The 21848-nt window shown below is 43.8% G+C and overlaps 1 protein-coding gene across 8 annotated transcripts in view; it reads left to right on the forward strand.

Annotated features, from left to right (window-relative positions):
• Positions 1 to 17549: 17549 nt before the first annotated feature.
• The window catches only part of RNF152 (ring finger protein 152), a 58782-nt gene continuing 54483 nt past the window's right edge, over positions 17550 to 21848 (forward strand). For 2 of the 8 annotated variants that reach the window (XM_073332255.1, XM_073332248.1), the window contains exon 1: positions 18658 to 19092. The gene's annotated coding sequence lies outside the window, so the exon portion shown is untranslated. The other 6 variants (XM_073332253.1, XM_073332251.2, XM_073332249.2 and 3 more) reach the window with 6 other exon arrangements.

The following is a 21848-nucleotide window of genomic DNA, read 5'->3' on the forward strand; positions in this document are numbered from 1 at the left end:
ACAGGAGCCTATCTTTGGAACACAAGCGGTGGTAGAGGGTCAAAGGCAACGGGAAGGGTGGAGGGTGTGAGGAGAAGCAGTGGAAAAACTTGGGAGGTAAAACGAGATAGGGATGGGATGCCAAAGTTGAAAGGGAGCTGTGGAGTTGGGAATGTTGGGGAGAGATCTGGAGATGATGGGAAAGATGTCTCAAAGAGAGACAGAGAACCCAGTAGAAGGTGGAGAGAGGAAGGGAGATGAAGAAGGGCAGAAAAGAGCACTGAGGTACCCAGGAGAAGAGAGAGAGGTTGAGAATGGAGTTTGAAAGCAAGCAGTAACTGAATCATGCATTATGGCAAGAACAAGTTGAGAGAGACAATGGGAAAGAGGCAACAAAAAGAATGAGAGGACGGAAAAGAAAGAAAAAGGAGAGAGATTTGTAGGGAAGGGAAAATAACAAATGGAACATAGAAAACAATAGGCAGAGAGGGTGACAGCAAGAATGTGGTTTGGAGAGAATGAAAGTGGAAGGTGGAAGAAGAAAGACCCATCATAGGTTAGCAAACAGTATTTAACTTATTCATGTTCCTCTGGCTCAGTGGTTCTCAACTGATTTACCATTGTGGGCTGCATATATTGCTGTCTATGTGTTATCTGGGCTGCCTCCACAAAATATATATAATGTCTGTATGGCCCTGAGGCTGTCACATGGGCTGCATCTCTGTGCTGATTGGGCCGCAAGTGGCCCGCGGGCTGACAACCACTGCAATGGATGATTATATTTCCCTGGCAGCCACTGAGGGCACAATTACCGTTACACAAACCCCTTCCCATACTGGGAGCAGCCAAGTGCTTTCTTTGAGGATAATAAATATGCAAAGCATTCTTGAGCACTTCAGGCTTCAACAAAGTGCTCTCCAAATCCCCCTCTAGTCCTGGACAGCTTCCCTCCAGCCTTTCTGGTTGAAACTTGGCAGCTCCATTATAACTTACATGTAGGCTCCCCAGAGCTATCCTTTTATAGGCTTGCCTATTCGTGATATTCTTGTACTGAATATTAAAAAAACCACCCAACCCTGTTTGGCTAAAACAACCATGATTCAGATTAACTCACAGTCCTTGTCAGAAATGGTGACGTTTCCCATTCCTTCTTCCATGGGTTTACTTGTCATTGATATGTATGGTGCATATGCTACCCTGTAGTATCTGTCTGTAGCAGTCTGTATTTATGGCCTGACCAAAATCCTATTCAAGTCAATGGGAATTGTTCCATTAACTTTAATGGGATTTGGATCAGGCCCTTAGGGCCCAGCCCTGTATGACTTGCACATCCAAATATCCCATTTAACACCTCATAGAATTTAACTTTTCTGATTCCAGTGAAATCAATGGGAAATTTGGGAATGCAACTCAAGCCATTAATCATTTTTCCAGAGCAAAGAGCTAACCTCTTCCTACTGCTTTAGTTAACTTTTTCCAACCCATGGGAATGCTTCAAGAAAACATCTTCCTCTTACAGGACATTCTGATCAGTCCAGACAATGACTTACAATAAAATTTTCAAAAGCACCAAAGTGATTTAGAAAAGGAGTACATTACTGTCACGGCAAACCTGGTGGCTGAACTTTGTGACTTTGTTCTCACCCATGACTATTTCACATTTGGGGACAATGTATACCTTCAAATCAGCGGCACTGCTGTGGGTACCCGCACGGCACCACAGTATGCCAACGTTTTTATGGCTGACTTAGAACAACAATTCCTCAGCTCTCGTCCCCTAACGCCCCTACTCTACTTGCACTATATTGATGACATCTTCATCATCTGGACCCATGGAAAAGAAGCCCTTGAGGAATTCCACCATGATTTCAACAATTTCCATCCCACCATCAACCTCAGCCTGGTCCAGTCCACACAAGAGATCCACTTCCTGGACACTACAGTGCTATAAGCGTTTGTCACATAAATACCACCCTATACCAGAAACCTACTGACTGCTATACTAACCCACATGCCAGCTTACACCCAGACCACACCACACGATCCATTGTCTACAGCCAAGCTCCACGATACAACCGCATTTGCTCCAACCCCTCAAACAGAGACAAACACCTACAAAATCTCTATCAAGCATTCTTACAACTACAATACCCACCTGCTGAAGTGAAGAAACAAATTGACAGAGCCAGACGAGTACCCAGAAGTTACCTACTACAGGACAGGCGCAACAAAGAAAATAACAGAATACCACTAGCCATCACCTTCAACCCCCAACTAAAACCTCTCCAACGCATCATCAAGGATCTACAACCTATCCTGAAGGATGACCCATCACTCTCACAGATCCTGGGAGACAGGCCAGTCCTTGCTTACAGACAGCCCCCCAACCTGAAGCAAATACTCACCAGAAACCACACACCACACAACAAAAACACAAACCCAGGAACCTATCCTTGCAACAAAGCCCGTTGCCAACTGTGTCCACGTATCTATTCAGCCACACTATCAGAGGCTCGTTCACCTGCACATCTACCAATGTGATGTATGCAATCATGTGCCAGCAATGCTCCTCTGTCATGTACATTGGCCAAACCAGACAGTCTGTCTCTACGTAAAAGAATAAATGGACACAAATCAGACGTCAAGAATTATAACATTCAAAAACCAGTCGGAGAACATTTCAATCTCCCTGGTCACTCACTTACAGACCTAAACGTCGCAATATTACAACAAAAAAACTTCAAAAACAGACTCCAACAAGAGACTGCTGAATTGGAATTAATTTGGAAACCAGACACCATGAAATTAGCCTTGAATAAAGACTGGGAGTGGATGTGTCATTACACAAAGTAAATCTATTTCCCCATGTTTATTTTTTCCCCCCACTGTTCCTCAGATGTTCTTGTCAACTGCTGGAAGTGGCCCACCTTGATTATCACTACAAAAGGTTTTGTTTTCTCTCCTGCTGGTAATAGCTCACCTTAAGTGATCACTCTCTTGTTACAGTGTGTATGGTAACACCCATTGTTTCATGTTCTCTGTGTATATAAAATCTCCCCACTGTATTTTCCACTGCATGCATCTGATGAAGTTTGAAGTATTGTTTCTTGACTTTAGCAAAGCTTTGGACATGGTCTCCCACAGTATTCTTGTCAGCAAGTTAAAGAAGTATGGGCTGGATGAATACACTATAAGGTGGGTAGAAAGTTGGCTAGATTGTCGGGCTCAACGGGTAGTGATCAATGGCTCCATGTCTAGTTGGCAGCTGGTGTCAAGTGGAGTGCCCCAGGGGTTGGTCCTGGGGCCGGTTTTGTTCAATATCTTCATAAATGATCTGGAGGATGGTGTGGATTGCACTCTCAGCAAATTTGCGCATGATACTAAACTAGGAGGAGTGGTAGATACGCTGGAGGGCAGGGATAGGATACAGAGGGACCTAGACAAATTGGAGGACTGGGCCAAAAGAAATCTGATGAGGTTCAATAAGGATAAGTGCAGGGTCTGCACTTAGGATGGAGGAACCCAATGCACCGCTACAGACTAGGGACCGAATGGCTAGGCAGCAGTTCTGCGGAAAAGGACCTAGGGGTGACAGTGGACGAGAAGCTGGATATGAGTCAGCAGTGTGCCCTTGTTACCAAGAAGGCCAATGGCATTTTGGGATGAATAAGTAGGGGCATAGCGAGCAGATCGAGGGACGTGATCGTCCCCCTCTATTCGACATTGGTGAGGCCTCATCTGGAGTACTGTGTCCAGTTTTGGGCCCCACACTTCAAGAAGGATGTGGATAAATTGGAGAGAGTCCAGCGAAGGGCAACAAAAATGATTAGGGGTCTGGAACACATGACTTATGAGGAGAGGCTGAGGGAACTGGGATTGTTTAGTTTGCAGAAGAAAAGAATGAGGGGGGATTTGATAGCTGCTTTCAACTACCTGAGAGGTAGTTCCAGAGAGGATGGTTCTAGACTATTCTCAGTGGTGGAAGAGGACAGGACAAGAAGTAATGGTCTCAAGTTGCAGTGGGGGAGGTTTAGGTTGGATATTAGGAAAAACTTTTTCACTAGGAGGGTGGTGAAACACTGGAATGCGTTACCTAGGGAGGTGGTAGAATCTCCTTCCTTAGAAGTTTTTAAGGTGAGGCTTGACAAAGCCCTGGCTGGGATGATTTAATTGGGGATTGGTCCTGCTTTGAGCAGGGGATTGGACTAGATGACCTCCTGAGGTCCCTTCCAACCCTGCTTTCTACGATTCTATGATTCTAAGTGAGCTCACGAAAGCTTGTGCTCAAATAAATTTGTTAGTCTGTAAGGTGCCAAAAGTACTCCTTTTCTTTTTGCGGATACAGACTAACACACCTGCTACTCTGAAACCTGTCAAAGTGATTTAGAAACCTATGTCCCCTTTTCAACACCTGACACCTAACTCCCTTTTGACTTTGAAAATGGGATGTAGTCTTTTAAGTCATGTGTAGGTGTTTTTCAAAATTTTCCCCTTAAATCTTTTGCCATTCCTTGAGGAAGGGATTATGTAAAAAAAAAAAGATTTTAACTTGACATTCTTTTCACAATAGCATAATATTCTTTTAACAATAGCAATAATTAAATTGATATTCTTCTAACATAAAAGACATGTCACATGGCTAACATTAAGTGCATATAAAGTGTTTGACTCATCTGTGTCTCATCTACACTAGAAACATTTGTGCCTATTTTCCAGCAACAGTGCTAAACAAGATAAAATGGCTCTGTTGCTGGAAAATGAGTACAAAATTTACAGGAGCAGACTAGGCCTAGGAGGGCGAATATAGATGTGATGGGTTTATCAGCTTAATAAGAAGTTTATTTCCTCCTTAAGTGCATGTAAAGTATATAATAACCCAGTATGGCTGTGAAATGGGGGATTTTACAAAAATCTCCCACCGTTGCTGTAGCACTTATGTAGCTCTGTTGTGCTAGTAATGACTCTTACGTAGAACCTATACTTTTACCATTGTGACAGTTAATGCTGCTCAGACCAAGCCTGGACAAAATGTCATCAGCTGGTCTTCACTAGGTCTCCCAGCATTGCTAGCACAGATTGCTGAATGGGTACTACAGCAATGGTGAGGGATTTTTCCTAAAATCCTCCTTGAAGAAAAGGCCTGAAAATGGTGATTTTAAAAAAAATACCGTCAGGAGTACAGCCTCTTTTTGGTTTAGCCAGTTTTATGAATGAAATTTACAAGTAAAAGTGACACATTCTGGAGTGTGGGAATATCAAATCACTGTTCCCTACACAGCAACATATGTGTGCATGGACTGTCTACAGAAATATAAGAAGACAGTCCCTGCCTTGAAAAAATGACAATCAAAGGACTTGATCCTGAAAACATGTAGTCACACAAGGGTCCCACTATTTTCAAATTAGACTTAATTGAAGTCCCTGAAACTTCTTACATGAGTAAAGACTACTTGTGTGAGTAAGGCTCACGAGATCAGACCCTACATTAGATGATGTTCAGTCAAAAAGATGTGGGAGGTGGACAGGGCAACACAAAATTGTGTAATTTGTCTCATTTAGATCAGACACTTGTTGTTTGGTCCAAGATTCTTTCTTTCTTTCTTTCTTTCTTTCTTTCTTTCTTTCTTTCTTTCTTTCTTTCTTTCTTTCTTTCTTTCTTTCTTTCTTTCTTTCTTTCTTTCTTTCTTTCTTTCTTTCTTTCAGATATGCCTGCTGACACCTGTGGACCCAAAGCACTAGCCTAATGTTGTAGCCTTTGCTGTGGGGCTGAGTGCCAGAAGCCTGAAGAAGAAAAATATTTACCTCATATTCATGTAGGTAAATGGCCGTATTTTAAATCCTGAGAGACCCATGGAATTCTCCACACAGCTTTGTTATTTAATAAATTTAAGAGCAGGGGCTACTGGAGCATTTGAAGTTCTAGTGTTTGTCACGAAGGATGTCATATTCAGGAAGCATCCACAAGGAACAATGTTCTCAGGAAAGCAAACACACTGGTGTGCTGATTTTTCCATGCATGTCCTAGACTATTATCTGATGTTTCCAGCTATTGGTTCTGATCCTGCAAACACTTAGACATGTGAGTAAAGTTACTTAGGTGTGTAGTCCCACTGACTTCAGTTGGGCTATTATTTGTGAGTAACTTTACTTATATGCATAAGTGTTTTCAGGATCAGAACTTCAGTATATAAGTGTACAATATAAACATTCTCCTAACACCACACTCACTATTACAAAATGTTTATTTTCTCTCTTAACATTTCTCTCTTAACATACTACCCAGTCTCACTCCCTTTGAAGTCAATGGGAGTTTTCCACTGGAGCTGAATTGGGCTTTGTATGTACAGTTATCATACAGTTTACTGCACTAAAAAGAGCATATTAAAAGCCTTATATTACCTAGTATTGCTTGCTCATAAAGCACTATGTTCAGAGTTTTTCTGTTTCCTTAGTATGATCTCCTCATTTCAGGACCTGTAATGTGAATAATTAACTCATTGGTGGATCCACACTACTGTACTAGTTACGTATATACTTGTGCTAGCATTTAAAGAGGAGAATTTTTCACTCTGTCTTTTATCATAGGTGGAGCTGGAAGCACTGCCAATAGCACTGCCTACCTGACACTTGCCAGTACAAGAATCTATTTTCATTTGTTTATGAGTTTGCCATCTTTTAACAGGTGAGGTTGGAATTTTCCATGCTGGTGTTTGGCTCAGGCTGTTTTTGTTTTTTCGTTTTGTTTTTAATTTCAGATAAAATGATTCAATTATTTCTGAGAAGAAAATAAGGGAAAACATATGTTGATTTGCCCATGTTAAAAAGTTTCTTACAACCTTCTCCTTGAGAAGCTCTGGCATTGCAATGTTTTGGAGCAGGGACTTGAAATTTAGCAGGAGTGGGGCTGGTGTCAACGATGGGCTGCTTGCCATCCCTGTGAAAAAATGCCCACGTTTGGTCAAGTCGTAAGTCTTTGAAAAGTCTCGGTTTGCAAGTGTTCAGTAGAGCGCTGTTAGAATTTGGCAGCTAAATTCTCCAAAGATTCCATCCCATTGAGCTTGCTGCAACCTAGGGATGAGGGTGCTGAATTGGACTCTCCCTGCAATTGCTTCTCCTGGCCACCAGGAGAGACTCTTGGGTGCCAGCCCAAAAATTGAGAGCAGGGAGAGTTTCTCACCTGTGCTATCAATGCTCTCCTTGCTGGCACCAGGCAGTGTGTAGGAGGAAGCTGACAGAAATGCACAGGGGTCTTGGTGGTGTGGAGTGGTTTGGAAGATGGGGATAGTAGATTGGGTAAAGGAGCGTGTGGGGTAAGACTAGGACTGTGAGCTTGGGTAGGAAAGATACTGGAACAGGCTGGACAAGGAGACTGCAGCGTCGGGGGAGGCAAACTGGGGTTTGGAAGTTGAGGGATGGGGACTGAGATCAGACAGGAAGTCTGGGGAAGGGAGGAGGGAGACTGCAATTAACTCAGTGAGGAGATTGGAACAGGAATGAGGGGCCATATGCAGGGAGGACTAGGACTGGGAGAAGGAGCGGAGGAGTTAAGGGCTTGGGGGGACTCTGATGAGGAGCTGAGGGGGACATGGGAGTGGGACAGATTAGAGGGGCCATAGCCAGAAGGGGTCAAGATTGGAGGCACTACACTGGGACAGAAAGGTCTGTGCACACTAGAGAACGCTCCCCTCCAGAGTCTGGAATGGAATCCAAGATCCTGTGAAGAAACAGTATGTGATCATGTGATGTAAAAACTGTATCATAATCCAGATGCACAAATTGTGATTGCAGAGGCACCTTAATTCTGGCATTTCCTAACTTTTGAGTGCCTGATTTTGCACCCTTAATAGTGTTCTTTTAATGTAATTTTTTGCGTATAATATAGTTATGTCCAGTTATTTACCATTGTACCATGGCACATTGGTACTCCTGTATATAACTCGGTAACAGTAAGAAAAGTGGTTGTATAGTAAATTATGGTGAAATAGTTCCATGTCATGATCTTGTGTTGTGTTTGTATATTATTTTTGCAATTCAGTCAAACCTCAGTTACCTGAGAGGAGGACAGTGAATTAATTTGGATGAATGAGGGTTCGTATAACTGATGGACTCTCGATATAGTTAATGCACATCAAGGAACACCGTGTTGCTTTGGAGGAAAGAGCACTCTGAATAATCAAGGTTTGGTAATTGAGCTTTGCCTGTGTTTAAATACCCTTCATTAGATGTGTTTTGTCTAGTGTACAAGGAAATATTAATTATAAAAGAATAAAATTAGGGTTCTATATTGACACACTTAAAATAAGGAAACTGCCAGTTCTGATTCATGTCAGCTTGTACTTCTCAACATCACATGGCAAGGTGGTGACACACGTGGTGAGTGGGAGATTAGAAAGGTATAACATCTAGCTGTGTCAGGACACTCATTTTTCCCTTCTTGATGTGTTTTTGTTGTTGTTGTTGCTGTCATTGTTGCCTGCAGCAGAAGTGGAAGCAGTAGCTAGGACTACACAGATGGCATAGACTCGGGGCAAATGCTGACCTGTGGGAGTCAGCAATGATACTGGGCTTTTTGTCCAACCTCTATTGGCATTTGCACCCATAACTGTACCTCTGGACTAACAGCACGTGGTCTGATTTGTTTGGGTCAAGTTGCTTTTATCCCTCTAGTGTTCTCTCCATAAAACTCACTCTGTGGGAAGCCCTATCTACCCACATAAGCCCTTAACCCAGGGCTAGAGTGGTTCACACGGCCTTGTATGGGATCTCTGTCCTGGAGTGAACATCACTCTCTTTAATGGTGCGATTGTAGTTATTCATCTTGCTGGGAGTTTCCACAGTAAGGCCTTGATTTGGCTGAGGGCTCGCCCATGTGTCTTACTTGAAACACATGAGCAGCCCCATTGATTTCAGTGGCACTACTCATTTGCTTAAAGTTAAGCACATGCTTCAATGCTTTGCTGGATCAGGGCATAAATATCTATTTTAGAGGGTTTACTGTGTGCATGGGTACGTATGAATTCCTGTGGGAGATGAGATTCGAGGCTGATTCTACATTGACTTTGTACTCATCCTCTTTCAACCCCCACAGCAGTTAAGGAGGCTACATATGATGCAGATTTCGGTCCTATAACTCTCAAGTAATAAACATTTCCTCCATCATGAAGCCTAGGACTGTTAGCACATGGGAGAAGACGCTTCCTAAATTTGAGAGGTTTCTTGCAGGCAGGGGTGGGGATCCTAGGTACATTATAAAACTGAGTTACTGGGAATACATAGCTTTTTTACAAGCACATTTGCAGGTTAACAATCTGTAAAAAAGCTCACAGTGCATAATACTTTTAAAGTGCGCAATAAAAAGGTGTTTGATATAAAAAAAACCCAAGGGATTGTGTATGTGCCTGTCATATTTTGATGAGCCAGAATGTTCATAATAATTTTTAGCAGAAGATATCAGTATGTACAAATGACAGTTATATGTAACCAATGGGGTCTGAGTCTGCTTCCACTGAAGTCTTTAGGAATATCATCCTTCATTTCAGTACAAGCAATTTTGGGTGCGTAGGCTATATTTTTATCACAATTTTAAGCCCAGTCCTTTAATGAAGCACCATGCAAGATCTGGGGACTGCCTACACAGCGCTAATTACAGGAGCAAGGCTTTTGATAGTAGGGGAGGAATTACTGCAGAAAGCAAATCTCCGTACCTCAGCCATATTTTTGGCCCTGACCCTACAAACTTGCAGGCCCTGATTCAGCACTTTAGCTGAGTAAATGAGTAAATAACTATGTCATATGCAAGCTCATTCTCTTGTGAGTATTTGGCCCAGCTCTTAGAGTCCTGTGATCATGAGAAAATTTTAGCTTTCATTAAAATGAAAAAAGAAAAAGAAAGCAGTTTTCTAGCCCTCATGGTTGCCAAGAAAAGCTTGAAAATATAACCTGAGTGCATCCTTATGGCTCAAAAACCAGACGGCAAAGAAAAAGTACCCCTAATTTACTATTTTTTAAAATATCTTGTGATTTTCAGTCCAGTCTCATGATCTTTGAGTGCCTGACTCCTGATTTTGAAAGCTTGGCGTTAGCAATACTGACCTGCTTAATTGCTTTGTTGACTTGGGGCCTTACTACTGTATGCTGTGCATATGAGTGGTCCCAGTGGTGACCAGTGGCATGCTCATGATGGACAAAAGTCAGTTACATACAGAAAAGGGCCCTGAAAATCGTTGGGACAGCTCATGGTAGTTAGTATTACTTCAGTTAGTAACAGTCTGCAGGATCATGCCCTATCAATACTAACCATACTTGAGCAAACAGGGCCTGATTTTATTTCTTGGAATAAATTATTATCCACAATTAGTTCAATTATTAAAAAAATAAATTGGAAATTCACTCAGCCAAACCAATGTGATGGGAATGTTAAGCATCCAATAGGAGAACACACAGCCGCTATGAAATAACAAATCCAGGCCCTCACTGTGTTAGGCAAAAGGGAACAACCGTTATCCTGCTTTTTGTTGCAGTTTACTTTATTTGCATTAGCAATGTATTTAAGAGGTCATTGCCAAGCGTGGTGGTTCTTGGCATACCCAGGACTATAAGGCACTTTATTAACCACTGCCTTTCTTGTGGTAGCTGGATGTCAGCTCCCTGACACGGCCAGCCCTTCAGCCACTCAAGCACTCTCCTCTGGGTTTATACCAGCCCTTCCTTTGCCTTGCAGGTTAACAATAGGTGCACCCCAATCCTTGAGTCCTTTTGAATTGTTCCCCTGTGATATCCAGCCCCTGAAGCTGGCTACTCACAGAAGTTCCAGATCCTCTGACCCAAAGGTGTAGGGTGCCCCAATTTACCAGCTTTACCATCACTCGCTGCTCCTGTAAAGCGCACAGCACTTGTGAGCACTTATAATAAAACAAAAGAATGTTTATTTAAGAAAGAATAAAGATTTAACTATAAATGAGAGAGCGGTGGAAACATGTGGTTACAACACAAAACAAATTCATAAAATGCAAACCTGGGTGTACACTTATCAATAGTTATCTATCCTATCTAATAAAGTAGGTTATCCCACAAAGTTCAGTTTGCAGAGCTGGCAGGTTTCTCAAGAATTTGGATACAAACCTTCATGAAAGCATACCCTTCTGCTAGGGGTTTTCTTCTGTGAATAGAAAAGGAATACTAGTGGCACTTTAGAGACTAACCAATTTATTTGAGCATAAGCTTTCGTGAGCTACAGCTCACTTCATCTTCTGTGAATGGATCCAGAGTGCCTTGCCCTACACCCTATTATATTACAGCAGTCTTCTATTCACAGCCAGGGTGAACTCCTCCCTTCTTGTAGAAAAGAAATGGTTTTGATTGTCATTGTCTGATGGTTTTCCATTGACTGTGGCAGGGGTAGACAATAGAACTTTGCACTACCTTGCTAGCTGAGTGCGGAGGGGTAACAACTCCATCTTCCTTGAATGGGCCATTATCATGACACCCCAGGGACTAATTTCTAATCCAAGTCCATAAAGCATACTTTCCATTTAGTTACATTATTCCTTAAATATTATCTGTACATAAATCTCACAATGACTATGAGTCTTGACAAATTATGAGCTTTCTGTAGATACAGGATATTTATCCATAAAGAGTATATATAAGATAAGATGAGTTTGGTGTCTCCGGTGAGAGCTTTTTGCAAAGAACAGGGGACCACATAGTCAAGTGGTCGATGTCACGCCAAGGTATTTTTCACCATATTAAAAATCTGAATACTTTTCCTGAATACTGCATTTAAAAAAACCCTACTAACCAACCAACACAAACATCCCCTGCAAAAAAACATACCCCCCCCCCAACACTACAGGGCATTTGAAGGTGAAATCTATTTCCTTTCCTTTATTTTAAGTCAACTGTTGGGAGCTTTTCAAGAGTACTAATTGACACCCCTGGAGACTCAAATCCTCCTATTCTCATGGCAAGCGAAAGTGGTAACAGAAGCAGTGCAAGATTGTCCATGGGAATTACTATACTTCCTTTCCCCTATCTTTTGTATGTCTTACCTACTTAGGCCCTGATCCTGCAAAGACTCACTCACATGCTTAACTTTAAGCACGTGAGTATTCTCTTTAGCTTTAGTAGAACTAGTCAGATGATTACAGTTAAACATATTGATTAGTCTGTGCAGGATCAGGGCCACAGCTGTAAGCTATTTGGGGCAGGTACTGTCTTCAACTATGTGTTTGTACAACTCCTAACAGGATGGAGCCTCCACCTCAGCTGGGTCTTCTAACTGCTACTGTAATACTAATACCAAAAACATAATAATGCCACCGTACTTCAGTCTTGACCTACAGGGGACCATCTCGACCAGTAAGATGACAGTTTAGTCTCTAACCATTGAGTGCTTGGCCTCTCTGCTAACAAAGATGCTAACGGGTACTAGAAGGGATGGAAATCTGTTTCCATTTTCCTCCATTGTATCCACACGGGTTTGTTATGGTGGGGTTGTTTACAATACCATAGCTGGCATTAGTTTTTTTTAAAATAAGAAAAGGAGGGAACTAATACATAAACAATTACATAGACTTGTGTAAAATTTTGTGCCCACCAACTTTGAAGTATCCCTTTAAGAATAGGATGTAGCACAATTTCCTGATGTGAACTCTATATACGGTTCTTTTTTTAATTGTAAAACCAACCCAATATCTCGAAGGCTTTATGAACAGCCCTTAGAGAACCTTGAATTATTGTGGTGCAAATACTTGGGTCACGTTGTGTACATGGTTTTCCCTGTGAATGAAGAGAAAGCAAGCTTCCCAATTGACATTAAGCCAGTGTTTGTGAAATAAATCCTCCAGCCTTCAGGCTAATGAAATTCTCCAGAGAGAAACAAACATACTCATCACCAGCATAGTTGCCAGTGCAGACATCCCAGACTTATTTGGAAAACTATTAGTCATATTTGTATTTCTGCAGTGCCAAAGAGCCCCTTTCCTGGACCAGGACCCTATAATTTTATGATACCAATGAACAGCACAAGCAGCTGACTGGCACTTGTCCAGATGCAGGAGGATGACAGTATCCTAAAGATCCTGCTTCACCCCAAACTCCAACACTTATAAAATAAGTCCATTAACTTTGTGAGTGCTGCAAATAGCCATCTTGCTGTTCTTCCTTCCATCCCCCTGACTGCCTGTGGGCATAGTGGTGCAATCAGGTGGACAGGAATCAGTTGGGTTTTTGGGGTAGGGCATGCTCAAAATTGGTTTTGGAGGTGCTCGCAAAAATAGTAAGGCTAACTCTGGACTCATGCTCATTTATGGCCAGGATGGGGAAGGGAGGAGAAAGAAGAGAAGGCGATGCCATTGTCCCTGCAGTCTGAACCCAGATCGGTGGCTGGATTTGGCCTATTTGACTTCTGTACTCTTCACCCACATAAAGCTCAATTATTCAATTAAGAAAAAGAAAAAAAAACAAACAAACCCCAAAAGCAAACAAACAAAAACCTAATGAATCACAACGTGCTTTGGTCACTTAGTCTAAAAACTGTAGCTTAGTTTTAATTATTTGCTTAACTTCATGGTATACTCGTGAACATACAGTAGAATATGCTAAGTAAAAGTAATGACGTCTAAGTTGTATGAGACCTTGTTCTGCCATTAAATCCCTGCTGAGGAGTGGAGTGAGACTGAAGTGATTTTTGTGAGAATGTTTCGTTTTGTAAATTTCCGAGGTTCTGTCTTTTCCACTGAATGCATCCCACTAAGTGAGCTGTAACTCACGAAAGCTTCTGTGCAAATAAATTTGTTAGTCTCTAAGGTTTCAGAATAACAGCCGTGTTAGTCTGTATTCGCAAAAAGAAAAGGAGGACTTGTGGCACCTTAGAGAAAGCTTATGCTCTAATAAATTGGTTAGTCTCTAAGGTGCCACAAGTCCTCCTTTTCTTTTTAGTCTCTAAGGTGCCACAAGGCCTCCTTTTCTTTTTGCGAGGTTCTACTGCTTCACTTTCACCATTTCCAGAGTGGCGCTGTAGGCAAAATTTTAAGGTGAGAGAAGAGTTTGTTTCAAACAAAAACAAACATTGAATGTGACGCTTTTTCCCCCCAGGCCAGTAAGGGGTTCAATCAACACCTGCCTTGCAACTCTGGATGCCTTAAATGCTAGGCAGCTGTGGCTCACAGCCTTGACACCAAGAGCCAGCATATGAGCAAAAAGGTCTCACCCTGGCTTCTATCACCCAGTTTCTTCCAGGGGGGCCCTCCACAATCCTTCCAGCCGCGGGTGCTCCCCAAAAATGTTTACCTGCAGCGCTTAGCCCCTCTCACTAGTAACACTCACAAAACCTAATCAAGTTAGCTGGTTCTTTAAAGAGACAGTACACCGTAACCTGTTAGCTTTACTAAGGTTAACACAAAGTAAAACAAGCTTAGTAACAACAGAATACAGATTTAGGTGATACCAAGCAGAAGAGATAGGGATAGAAATGGTTACAAACAAGCAAAAGTAAAAATAGCTGTAGCTCAGGAAAGCTCATGCTCAAATAAATTGGTTAGTCTCTAAGGTGCCACAAGTACTCCTTTTCTTTTTGCGGATACAGACTAACACGGCTGTTACTCTGAAACTTCTAAGACTAAAATCTCACTTAACAAACTAGCCTCATTTATGCAAAGTAGTTTCCTCACCAAAGTCATTCTTCCAGCACGGCTGGTGAGCCTTTAGCCAGGATCCAGCACGGAGCCCAAATTGCTTGGTTCTTTGTCTCCTCAGGTGAAGGATGACAAAATGACCTTTTGTCTTCTCTTCATCTTCTCCAAGTTCATAGACCCTGTCAAAGGAGACAGGAAGGCTTCCTGGAAGGTGCAGTCTCCATCCCCCATGGAGATTGTTCAGTAGTCATTTTCCCTCACTTTCTTGCTTTTTTTCCCTCACTTTGGATGGGCTAGCACCAACAGGAGAGTAAATTTGTGTGGGGGGGTGGAGGGTGAGAAAACCTGGATTTGTGCTGGAAATGGCCCACCTGTTGATCACTTTAGATAAGCTATTACCAGCAGGACAGTGGGGTGGGAGGAGGTATTGTTTCATGATTTCTGTGTGTATATAAAGTCTGCTGCAGTTTCCACGGTAAACATCTGATGAAGTGAGCTGTAGCTCACGAAAGCTCATGCTCAAATAAATTGGTTAGTCTCTAAGGTGCCACAAGTACTCCTTTTCTTTTTGCGAATACAGACTAACACGGCTGTTCCTCTGAAACCTTTCTTGCTTTGTTTACTTTGCATGTAAATGTGCTTTTCATTATCTTTGGTCACACCTTGCTTAATTTACATAGGAGACACAGCGTTGTCTGTGAAACAGCATTCTTTTTAGGGCCATCTGGGGTAGGCACTATCTGCCAAACAGATTGGAGGAATATATTTCCATTCCAGCACATCTCTATCGTTTGTTGCATGTGAACCATATGTACTTCACACAAGAATATTGTTGATCAGTGAGTTACTAGTCTCCCAGTGATACATTACAAGACACCTCTTAAATAAATGTCATGACAGTGCCTGGGGTGCACTGGACTGGTCAGGCCAGCTGAGACTCAATGCTACGTACCAGGGAACCCCTTGACCTCTGGCCGTAGGGTGCTCTTGGGGTCATACTAATATGTCTGTAGATCTAGTTCCCCGGAACTTGCCATCATCACATCAGAAGCAACTCTGTCTTTGGAAGATGAATGTATTCCACAATATTGAACTTCTTCAAGGGACAGAGGAGAAACTTATCTTAATTAACAGGTTTCAGAGTAACAGCCGTGTTAGTCTGTATTCGCAAAAAGAAAAGGAGGACTTGTGGCACCTTAGAGACTAACCAATTTATTTGAGCATAAGCTTTCCTGAGCATCCGATCAAGTGAGCTGTAGTCTGTGGTACTCCTTTTCTTTTTGTGGCACCTTAGAGACTAACCAATTTATTTGAGCATAAGCTTTCGTGAGCTACAGTGAAGTGAAGCTACCGATGAAGTGAGCTGTAGCTCACGAAAGCTTATGCTCAAATAAATTGGTTAGTCTCTAAGGTGCCACAAGTCCTCCTTTTCTTTTATCTTAATTAATTATCTGATAATTTATGGACTTTCTTGTTTCACACTAGCTGACCTCCTGTGATGCCAAGACATCTGAACACATTTGTCCCCAGCCACTGGTGGAAATAGGATTGTTTTCTGAGTAAGCAGCACTGGGTCCTGTATCTGTTTCTTCTGTTGTTTTAATGTACATCGACAGTGATGTGATGACTGCCATGTTGGCTGGGGACCTCCAAAGTGAAAAGCAATAGACTCTATAATGTGAGAGCCTAATTTAAGCTGAGAGCTAGAGCAGACCCATACCCTCTGTAGATCAGGCACTGAAGGGAATACCTAACACACACTGGCTAAGTATTTTTTTTAGAAAGTGCCATCATCCTTTCCCTATTAAAAAGCAATAAAAATATATCTTAAAACCTCAGGTTATTACAGTTCCCCAAGCGAAAAAGTTATAAATAGCTCCTATAAATAGTAGCCCTTCTGGCCGCTCTATTCTCCACCCCTGCACTTTGCCTAGCAGCATTGCCCAGAGAAGCAAACTCAGAGAAAGAACCCCTGCCTTCTCTTTCTATTTCCGCCACACAGTTGCTGTGTGACCAGAAGCAGGCCTCTTAACCCCTCTGTTTCTCGTCTGCACAGTGGGGACCAGGATTCCCTTTGTATGACTCTTCCCCCCAGGCTTTTAGGCAGGGGGTTGTTTGAGAGCAGCAGTGCTGAAGGGTCCTGTACTTTTACCGTAGCCTGGGTAAGTTCTCCCTGGCCTGCAAAGCGCTTTGGAGAGAGGAGACAGAAGTCCCAGCCCGGGCTCCCCACCCCACATACCCCGTTGCCCAGGCCGGGGCTCCCCCGCTGCTGCTGCTCAGCTCCCCCCCCCCCACACACACACACAGCCGGAAAACACAACCTACAGCCGCAACTGGCCAAACAAGCCCGCCTGAGGCTGCTGGTACCTTTTGGATCTTAAAAAGAAAAGGAGGACTTGTGGCACCTTAGAGACTAACCAATTTATTTGAGCATAAGCTTTCGTGAGCTACAGTGAAGTGAAGCTACCGATGAAGTGAGCTATAGCTCACGAAAGCTTATGCTCTAATAAATTGGTTAGTCTCTAAGGTGCCACAAGTCCTCCTTTTCTTTTTGCGAATACAGACTAACACGGCTGTTACTCTGAAACCTTTGGATCTTAAGACACACTTGCCTGCCAGGGAAAATAAAAGCCTGTCTTAGGAGATGGTGATTTGCTTTTGATTGCTCCTCAGCACGCTAGGATTTTATTATGGCATCGCCCGGCAGGAATGGCTCACCGGGCGACCATTATAATTCCTTGCCCGTGGGGCTGCCACACCTGACCGCTCCCCCGCCACCCCTGGCGGGGGGATCGCTGCTGCCAACCACAGGCTGCCGGGGCAGGGCAGGGCAGGGGGGGAAAGAAGGGGGCGGGCCCTAGGGGCGGAGTCTCCTCGGCCCCCGCCGTGCCCGCCTCTGGGGGGGTGGGGGGGTAAGGCCGGGAGGGCTCCCGCTGCGGTTTGGTGCCCGCTGTGAGACTGAGGAGGGAGCGGGAAGGGGGGCTCGCTCCCTGTGTGGGGAGGAGGCTGCGATCGGGCGTGTGTGTTTCAAAAGCAAAGAGCCGCTCTCCTGCCCTTCCCTCCCCAGCCTGGTGAGCGCTGCTCCCGGCCGTCTGCGAGGCCAGCGCGCCGCCAGCAGGGTGCCCGGGGCTGGCCCGGCAGCGCGGGGCACCGCCAGAGGCGCGGGCAGGGGCGCAGAGGGGTGGGGTGGGGGGGGCAGACGCGGCTTGTGTCGTCGGGCGAGCAGCCCGAAATAAAAGAAAAGCAGGTCAGTGTGCTTCTTGCACCCCCGTCTTCTTCCTGCCGGTGTGTGCGAGGGAGCCTTCCCCAGCAGCCGCCAGCTCGTGGTTTCCGAGGGGCCCCCCCGTGACTCACGGGCAGGGCTGGTTCTCGGCTGCAGCGTGTGTGTGTGTGTGTGTGTGTGGTGTTGGGAAGCGGAGTTGCAGAGGAGGGTGCGGGGAATCTCTCGCCCCGCTCAGCGGCGGGCGGAACTAGGTCGGGCTGCTGGTGTGTCGGGGCAGGGGGGTGATGGGGCGGGGGAGTGCCGGCTCTGGCGTGGGGTGACAGCCATCTGGCTGAGTCGGTGGTGTCCTCAGATGCCTCCTTGAGCCCTGGCTGAAGCCAGCCCCTCCGCCCACCACCTTCCCCCTTGTCTCTAGCGGCACGGGGGGCTGCATTTCCTTCCTGCCCCCCGGGCCTTGCCTAAAGAAATAGTTTCTTCACCGAGGGGTTGTTATCTCCAGCCAGCTGGGCTTTCTATCTCCAGCCCTTTCTCCCGAGGAGGGGCCTCCAGGAGGAGAAGAGACAGAGGGTTAGGGCTTCTCATCTGGCCGATTCTGCTTGGCAGGGGTGAAATGATCGCTGGAAGGGCAAGGCAAGGAGCCGGAGCTTAGGGGGGAGACAAGCCCTGCAATCTGGGGGGAGGGGGTAGGCTTTGCATGTTTCCTGCGTTCGGGAAGGGTGAGGCTTTAAAAAGGGGCTTAGCCTGTTAAAAGAGGGGAGGGACAGTGGTAGGGATGGTAAAGCGATGTCTGAAATGCCAGCTGATCCGTTGGTGTGTGCGTGCATGTGTTATCTGTGTAACTGCCTCCTATACCCATCAACTCTCACATGGAATAGCCACAGGGTGTTTGTTTCCCTTTTCGGCACTGAGGGAGTTGCTAAAGGGGAGGCTGCTTTCAAAAAAGGGGAACTTGGAGACAGGGAATCGATTTTTTTTTTCATTATTTTTATTTCTAGTCTGAATGAATCTGGAAGCATGTCACACCCCGCCTCCTTGCACCCCTGAAACATAGTTCTAGATCCAGGCTAAAAGGATGCTTTGATTTCAGAATTTGCTGCTGTCTAACCCTTGCTGCGTGTAATTCACTGCAGGCAGAACAAAGCTCTGTCACAACTGTGCTTCCTGGTTGTCGCCTCCTGCCTGCAAACCATTGAACATTTTCCACTTGATATCATCCTGCAGAAAGGGAGAAAGGAGACGCAATGAGAGATTCAGGTAATACAAAAATACGCTCGCTATCGGTAACTGTCAGTGCTCATGTCTGTGGAGTAGTGCAATGCGTGGAGATTGTATTGAACTCTGTCTGGGTGATGTCTGTGGTTGCATCAACGTTGTTTAAGTGAGGTTTGCTGAGCAAAAAATCCAGATGACTTTAGAGACTGATCTCTTTTTTCCTTTATTTTTCTCCTAATGCCATTTAGGGAGAAAATATCCAGTAACTCAAACCCATCCTTCCTATTAAAACGTTTTGATGGGTTTTAAGCATTATTTTTTAACGGACAATAATAAAAGAATAAAAGGTTAAATATGTTAATAGTGACAGAATTTGGCTTTGTTCTTGTCAAATTAGAAATTGCCTCTTTGGAAAGGCAGCATTGCCAAAAATATGGTCTACAAATGTTACCAAGGACTAGCACCAAAGTGCTTTGTTTCAGCTATGCTATTTGTTGGCATGACTTTTCTTGGAAGTAATTCACTGTTTGCCTTTTAAAAAATTTAATTGTGGTTTTGCTTAAAAGACAGTGAAAGATTTGTATGCAATAAGTTGTTCTTGAGGGAGCTATTAGTTGTGTGTGTGGCAAAAGAAAGAGAACAAAGAAAGCAGGCTTTTGATAAGACCCCTTAATTCAACTATAAAATGCTGAAATTCATCGTCAGCTCCTTGTTCTCTCAGTAAATCTCTTCTTCTCCCTTTCAGAAATATGGTCCATGTTCTGTTTTGCTCCTCTTCAAACAAGCACAGTAATTCTGTTCTGACTGACATTTGCTCAAGTGTTGGGGTTGTCTGTAAGCCATTTAAAAATATTTGTAACCTTCAGACTCAATATATGCACAGGTCTTTCTGTCAACCTATATGTCCAGGTTGAGGTCATAGGCCTTTCTGAAGTGCCTGTTGAGACTGAAATAATATATAACTCATGGGACAATGACAACATTTTTTCCCTCTCCTGCTCTTGAAAATGCTGTCCTTAGCATTGTAATTATGGTTTTGCTAACTTGAATGAGAAGGTAAATATGAAAGGAACCACTGTTGAGGACTGTAGAGTTATAACCGTTTTGTATTGTTGCCATTCACAACATTGTCAGGGCATAGATCTGTGGAAAATGCCCTCCGCCCCACACACACATACCTTCATTTACAATAAAAGTAAAGAACTCAATGAAGAGTTCAGTGCTTCACCTGTAACGTCCGTCAATTTTTAAAGGTGACAGTTGGTACAGCTGGCAAGAAAAATGGGGGCCGTTGTTTTGTACGGGAAAAGTTGTTTCAGCCACACCAGACAAAAGTATGGTTTGCACATCAAATAGTTTCCCTGGAAGCATCGGCCAGTGCTTTGGAATGTCCAGATTAGGTATCCTGATGCCATGAAGGATAATAAATATTATTTCAATCTGTGTATTGTGTGTGTAAATTATATGGATCATGTAATAACATAGAACAGGCTGCTCATCATAAGAGAATCCAAGGCTTAGCCAGCTGAGTCTGGAGCTGGGAGGCATGGACTTCGGTGTTCTAATTCTGGCTCTGACACTTATTCACTTGTGTGTTCAACATTGCTAGCTTCTCTGAGTCTCAGTTCCTCCAGGCCTGCTCCTGGAAGTGCTCTTCATGTAGGGCTGCTACTGGTAATTCTGCATGGCATTTCAGCAGGGTCTTTCGTAAGTTCCAATCTACTAGACATTTAAGCACATTTAAGACTTTACCCAGGTGAATAGTCCCACTGAAGGTAGGGAGATACAAAATTGTGTAAAATTGATCTTGTGCTCATGTATTTTCAGGGTCAAGATCACAGACTGCAAGTCTTTGGGCATGGACTGTATCTATTTCTATACTAGTACAGTGCTTAGCAGAATGGGGCCTTGATACTGATTAGGGTTTCTGGCACTACTGTAATATAAACATTAAATAGTAATAGAGAATGCTTTCAGGACCAGGCCCTCCATCTGTGACACGGGGATAACTGACACTTATTTAAAACGAGCAAACAAAACCATTTATTTAGCAGCCAACTTGAGTAAGGGTTGCAGAGTTGGGCCCGTTGATTTTGCTTTTGGCAGAACATGAGGAGTATTTTCAAAAACATGGGATCCCAGCACAACTCAAATTCTGTACTGTTTTTAAGATTCTACCTCTAGCTGCTGCTATCGTGTGGGTTGCAGACTAGATCTGAGCCTGGACCTTTCCCCCTCCACAATATATAGATCCTCTACAGAAATTCCACAGCTGTTTTTGAGCCTATCAAGAGTTGCCTGCCTTCTTTGCTGATGCCATTTTCTATACAAATCGCTGTTCTGCTGCTCAGCTCTGTGAGGAGGGGAGTGGAAGCCTTTGAAACGGATGTGACTGTGTTGCACAATCTTCTGTCAAAGAAAACAGCATTAAAAACCTTCTCAGCTTTCATCTTCTTAAGTTGATTATCCAGGATCTAACATTTTAAACAGGTGATTTAAAAAAAAAATATGCTTGTGACTCTGATTGCCAGCCAGGGTTTCCAAGGCACCCACTCACTGCACCAGAACTGAGAGCAAGCACTAAGAGTTCTATGGGGTGAAAACTCCATCAGTGGGTTAGGTATGCAGGTTGGGGATCAGATCTAAACAATCCCAAAAGAGCCGTAGAAGATATAGACCCGAGGAAGGTTCCACACCGAGGGCATGGCTACATTTGCAGATGTAGAGCGCTGTGAGTTAAACCTGCCTTCGTAGAGTGCAGCAGTGTCCACACTGACAGCGCACTGGCGTGGTCACAT

Source organism: Lepidochelys kempii, chromosome 2 (assembly GCF_965140285.1).
Source record: "Lepidochelys kempii isolate rLepKem1 chromosome 2, rLepKem1.hap1, whole genome shotgun sequence".
NCBI classification, from domain to species: Eukaryota; Metazoa; Chordata; order Testudines; family Cheloniidae; genus Lepidochelys; species Lepidochelys kempii.